Source organism: Lonchura striata, chromosome 20 (genome assembly GCF_050655825.1).
Source record: "Lonchura striata isolate lonStrDom1 chromosome 20, ASM5065582v1, whole genome shotgun sequence".
Lineage (NCBI taxonomy): Eukaryota > Metazoa > Chordata > Aves > Passeriformes > Estrildidae > Lonchura > Lonchura striata.
The window spans coordinates 3,142,274-3,148,526 of NC_140722.1; the positions used below are offsets into that span (position 1 = coordinate 3,142,274).

Genomic DNA, 6,253 nt, shown 5'->3' on the forward strand with positions numbered 1-6,253 from the left:
ACATCTCAGCAACACCTTGGCCTGGCAACTTCAACTGCCTGATTATTTTGCCTTCAGCACAAACTGGTTGCTACAGGAGGAAAACCCTTGCCTGGGACGTGCTGAGCTCAGGGAATCAGGATCCAAATTCCTCCATGAGGGGGTTGTGTGGCATGAAGGAATAATTGCTGCCCAAACCCAGAGCCCACACACTGCTGCCTCAGCACAAAGCCTTACACAGAGGGTGGGGGATGAGGAGTGCTGCTGAAAAAGTGGTCACTTTTATGTGAGAGAAGAGCAAGTTCCACCTCTTTGAGCCTGCATTCACCATCCACAAAAAAGCCTCATCCCCACACCTTGTCTCTGACTCCCATGAAACAACTTTAATCATCTTTAAATTAAAAACAACTCTGGAAAAAGCAGCACTCACATGAGAACAGATTCCAGTTCTGGTCTTGAAGGCAGAAGGGTGAGAAGGCAGGAGCAGAGCTCTTCCTCCCTGCAGACAGGAGGGTGAGAAGGCAGGAGCAGAGCTTTTCCTCTCTGCAGACAGGAGGGTGAGAAGGCAGGAGCAGAGCTTTTCCTCCCTGCAGACAGAGGGATGAGAAGGCAGGAGCAGAGCTCTTCCTCTCAAAGTCCCACAGACACCTGGTCCATCAGCCCAGCCTGGCCAGTCTGAAGGCATTGGGCTCCCAAGGCTCTTCCAGAAGGAGCTGGAGGTGGCACTGGAAGAGTCTGAGCTCCCCAGAAACCCTGTGCTGGCAGCAGGTGTCTGTCAGTCTGTCACCCACAGCCTGGTGCCCCCACACCAGTGAGGCCACAGCTCTCCCAAACCAACCTGCTCCAGGCAGCAGCAGGGAAATGCTGGGGGAGAATTCGGCCTTGAAGGAGCAATGCCAAGGGATGCCAGGCTCTGACAGCTCCCCCAAGCACAGGGCAGTGCCAGCAGGGCACATATTTGCCTCCAGGCTTGGGAGAGAGAAGGAATTACAACTTCCCAGAACAACATCAGTGCTCATCGGTTCCTGTACAGCTCGCTGCTCTTCCTGCATCCCTGAGTGCACAGTGGAATTCCATCAAGAAGAGGTGAGAAGAGCACAGCTCACACCCACTGAGCAATCCTCCCAGTCTTTGTCCAGGAGACACCAGAGACAGGGTTTTTAGATGCAGCAGTTTTATTTTACGTAGTTATCACCCAGTACAAGCAGCTTTTAGGAAGACAATTCTTTACACTTTCCACTTACTGAGGGTTTAATGCCAACAGCAATTATTGTTTTATCCTTTACATGGGGGTGCTGGAGGTTTCCAGGTGCTCAGCTCCTGCTGCCCTGGATTGATCCTCCTCCTCCTCCTCCCTGGGGAAGGAGGACCCCACCAGCCAGGACAGAGGAGTGTTGTTCTTCAGGTAATCCAGCAGCTCCTCCATGCCCTCCTGGATCACAGCCACCTCCCTCTGGCTCCGGGTCAGGACACAGCTGGACAAATCCTGGAAGGAGTCTGCCCCTGAGAAAGCAGCATGCAGCTCCTCGGTGGCACGCAGAGCCTGTTGAGCCTGTCCTGCAGGCTGCAGGGAAGGGTCTGCAGGGCAGCCAGCACCCCCCAGCAGGTCAGCTGGGGCTGCTGGGTCAGCCTGTGGACCATCAACAGCATTAGACTCTCCATCTCCTGGGGGAGGCAGCAAGGACACGCTCAGGAATGAGGCACTCAGAAACCAAGGGGATGCCCAGAGCCCTCTGCCTCCCTCCCCAGGAAGGCACCTCTGGCTCTGCAGGGCTTTCATCTCCACTCTTCTTGAGATACTTCCAACTCCAGTCCAGCCACATCTGCTGTAGTCTCTCCTGCCCCTCCTGAAGCTTTTGATTAAATCCTTGCTTAAACAGCTCAACCTGTGGCAGGGGAAGATCAGAGAGCTGGGACAGACAGACCAGCTGGGGAATTGCAAAGCTCCTCAGCACAGCAATGAAGCTAAGACAAGAGCAGGGCTTTGGTCCCCTCCTGCAGGGACTGGGCTCTACCTACCAGCTGGAGGATGCAGTGGAGCTGTGCCAGGGAGCCCTGCATGCCCTGCTTGATCCTGGCTGTGGAGTGCAGGTGGGCAAAGAGGCACGGTTCCTCCCAGAGAGAGCCCAGGTGCACAAAGTACCTCCTGTGCTGCTGCTGCAGGGGCAGCACGTCCATGTCCTCCTCACACTCTGCCAGCTGGGCTGGGGACAGAGGCAGTGCCAGAGCCACAGGTGCCACAGAAACAGGCTCAGGAGAGCCCAGACTGGCAGCCAGGTATCCTCCAGTGAGGCCCTGGCACAGGGTGCCCAAAGAAGCTGTGGCTGCCCCTGGATCCCTGCAAGTGCCAAAGCCAGGCTGGATGGGGCTTGGAGCAGCCCGGGATGGTGGAAGGTGTCCCTGCCCATGGTGAGAAGCCCAAAATGAGCTTTAAGGTGTCTTCCAACCCAAACCATTCTGTGATTCTCTTCTTCCCATTAGTCCCATTCCAGAGTAGTGGGGTGAGGAACGGGACTGACCATCCCCAGTCCAACAATTCCCACAGCCACCCTTTCCTTACCTAGCTCCTCATTCCCAACGGAGAGAGAGTCACCTTCTGCTGTTCCCAGCACAGCCTCTGCTCCACAGGCACCCATCTGTCCCACTGCAGGCCCCAGCCAAGCAGCGCTGGTCACTGCAGGTGTGGCAGCCCCCTCGCAGCCCTGCAGCATCTCCCCAGTGACATCCAGCACCTCCAGTGCTCTGCTGCTCACAGCCTCCTTCACCTCAGCCATCCTGGATGACAGCAGCTCCTTTGTGTCAGAGCGAATCTGGGGAACAGGGGGAGTGGCAGATAATAGAGTGGGTTGTGTCTCACACCAAAATTCTGAACTGCACCAAGAGGACAAATAGCACAGTGCCAGTGAAGTGTTTGGTGTGCGAGTCTACATCCCTCTCTAGCTTAGAAATCCCACAAGAACCAAGCCCCTCTGCCTGCCAGGGACAGTACAGCCTTTAATTCTTACCTCTTGCACTGGCTTTGGAAGGAGTGGCAGCTTCTCCCCCAGTTTATCCAAACCCTTGGCAGCATACTTGCTTGCTGCAACAACTGAAGGGGGAACCAAAAAGAGTCAAAACATGGTTTTCTGCAACTTCACCTCAAGTTCCTCCTTGCAAAGATCAGTTTTAGCAAGGTCAGCATCAGAGTCAGTCCCTGACTCTCCATGCCACTGCTGGGATTAGGGCCCAGCTTTAGCCTGATTTATAAGGCAGGAGTTGTCCTTGCACTATGGCAATGGAGAGGTGCATTTCCTACCCCAAAACTCCTGCCAGGTGTGGAAGGAGCTGGAGAGTTGCCAGAACTCAAAATGTCCCTCAGACATTTTTGGACGTTCCAGGCCCTGGTCAGAAGCATTTGAGACCCTGGCAGGCAGCTGGAAACAGCTGTGATTTTGGGTTTGAACCATGGAATGATTTACCAACCTTGCAGGAAGAACAAGAAGTCACAAAAGTTTAGATATTAGAGTAGAAGTAGTTACAAAGTAGAGGGAAGAATCTTGAGTGCTCTACAGGGGGGTTTTGGTTTTGTACATGGGGGTCAGAGGGTTTAAGATGGAGGAATCTGGGCCTGTCCTGTCCTCCCTCTTTCTTCTTCCTCACCTCCATGATCTTGGTGATGTTGGCACTCACAGATTGGTTTAGAGTAGAAAAGCACCATTTAATATAGGTAATAGGCATTGGGAAAAACTGTAAACATGTAACATGTAATGTACCATATAAAAGATAGAAAAGCACCATTTAATATAGGTAATAGGCATTGGGAAAAACTGTAACCATGTCACACATAATGTACCATATAACAGACAGCAGCAGCCCTGGGTGGGAGAGAAGAAGCAGTCGGGGTCAGAGAGGATGTCAGGGTGTGTGTGTGCCTCTGCCTGAGCTGTGAGCAAACCACAGCAGCCTGAGGAGAAAATCTTTTAGATAACTTGCAATAAACTGCCTTGAGACCCAACAACAGAGACTGCTGAGCCTTTCTTTGGAAGCTCGGGCTGGAGGAGAGACTTTTCCACCACACGGAGCCACCCTGACCTAGGGGTGAGCTGTGTCACCTGCCCCGGATTCACCTGGGGCTGCACACAGCGCCCTTTCGGTCACGCTGCGCTCCCCTCCCTGCAGCAGCACACACAGGCCCCGGGCAGGGCCGGCTCCCCTTGGTGGAGGCATGAGCTGCAGAAACCACGTCACAGGCAGAGCTCACCAGGCTCAGACTGGCCACCTCCTTCACTGCAGCCTGGAAGAGCAAAGAAAAGTGCAGCCGCCAAGTTCCAAATGTGACATGAGCAGCTCTGCCCCAAAATTCCCTGTTGGGCGAACTGCCACCAAATCACCTGTCCTACCTGAGGGAGAAACTCTTGCCTTGCTCACACATTTAATTAACTCCATTACTCAGCTGTGACATGAGCTGCGGAGCTTTGGCATGAACAATTGTCCACCCCAGGAAAGTTTTCCTCTAGCACAACAAACCAACTTTGGGGGTGATCTCAGTCCTTCTGCCACGTACCTATCTCCAGATCAACTGCAATGGTTATTTGACAAGACAAGATCCCAAGAACAGCTCCACCAGCCAGGACTGAGCTGGTTTTAAGCTGACAGACTTCACCCTTGCCTGCAAGGATGCTGCTGGTCACAGGAGCAGAGCAAGAGCAACAGGTCTCAGGGAGGCTGAAACACTGGAAGTCTTTCCATGAGAGCCCTGCTTGCCAGGAGCCAGCATCTTGAGTTAGAGAAACATTTTTCCTAGCCAAGAATTGGGTAGTTTTGCTGAGCCTAAGAGGTTACAGAGACTTCAGGTCCACATCTTTGTCTGTGTTGTCTCCCAGAAGCTGCAGGGCACAGCCTGAGCAGAGGAAACTCCCATTTTTGGAGGCTCAGCTCCCCTTAGTCACAGCAGGACCACCTCCTCACCCTGCCCCTCAGAGCTGCCACTCCTCACATCCCACAGGGAGCACCAACCTCCTGCTCCTCCTCCTCCTCTGGGGAGCTCGGGGCAGCCTCCTCCTTGTTGGGCACGGCAGAGGCCATGGCAGCTGGAATGCAGAGAACACCAAGGCTTTAGGGAAAGATTTCCCCTCCAAGGGGACACTTCCCTCTAGGGTCACAAAAGAGAAGTTCCTTTACTGCCTGTTCAGGGGAAACCCCAATGGGAGGGGTCTGTGCCACTTGCAAATCTACCCCATTTCAAGTTTATGTTCCAGGTGGTTTGTGATAATCAAAGGAACAAAGAGAGCATTCTTTCCTCACCCTAGAGACCAAATATTATTAATATATTTAGGAGAAGCATACGGTATTTCTTTCCTCTGATGCCTTAGGATTTCAGCTTTCTATTTTCCATGTATTTGTAACCCTGCAGTTTTTTAGTGTAGAACTCTAAACTCCATGTACAGTGTGAGCTGCTGCTTTCCCATTTTGGGCAGACACAACAATTCCTCTCCAGGCCTGGCAATCAAGGACACCTCACTGCTTCAGGCCAGAGAGATGGAAACAAAAGTACAAACCTGGGGTCAATGACTTCATTACCTGAAGCTGTAATTGTCAGATTAACCCCCAATATGCAAATGGACCAAACATAAAAGTGTGAAAACCCATGACCTGTGGTCCATTTTATGGGTGGACCTGGGCTTTATCTGCCCTGGATATACCTGAAGGCCCTTCAATAAAGAGAAATGCTTTTTTACTCTCTCAATTTTGTTCTTAGGTAGACTCAGAAAAGGCATCACCCCCCACCAAGGCTTCAAGAAAACTCTTGACTAAAAGAAACAACAACAACACTGAGAGAAGGCAGAGCTCAAGGGTCTGCCCTGCTGCTACCACACCCCAACACCTGAACATTCCTCCTGGAAGCTGAAGAACAGCACAGTGTTACCTGTATCACCTGTTGGAGGTGAGCAGAGCACCAGCAAGGAAGGACCAAGCACCAACCACACTCCCACCCCCCTCCTGCCTTTTTATCGTGCCTGGGATGGGGCAAGGTGGGACCCTCAGGGATTGACAGCTCTGGGAAGCAGCATGAAGAATCCAGGCCCTGTCGTGGCCAATCAGAGGTGAATAGGGCTGCTGGGGCTTGTTAATTATCATTAATTACTGTTAATTACTCTGGAATTGTTCACACCTTGCCCTGTGTGAAGCAGTTTTGCTTGGAGGCCTCCATTTCATCAGCAATGACTATGGGAATGTGTGTACTAAGTTTTCCACTTTGTGATGTTATACACTTTTATTTAAACTACATTCTTGT

The 6,253-nt window shown here is 52.2% G+C and overlaps 1 pseudogene across 1 annotated transcript; it reads right to left on the reverse strand.

Moving 5' to 3' along the window:
• Nucleotides 1-873: 873 nt before the first annotated feature.
• On the reverse strand, nucleotides 874-5,048 carry LOC144247205 (perilipin-3-like; annotated as a pseudogene). The gene is made up of 7 exons (XR_014949620.1): nucleotides 4,975-5,048; nucleotides 4,100-4,252; nucleotides 2,985-3,110; nucleotides 2,540-2,789; nucleotides 1,999-2,183; nucleotides 1,737-1,865; nucleotides 874-1,644 (listed from the first exon to the last, which is right to left on the reverse strand). The product of XR_014949620.1 is annotated as a perilipin-3-like (transcript).
• Between the last annotated feature and the right edge of the window lie 1,205 nt (nucleotides 5,049-6,253).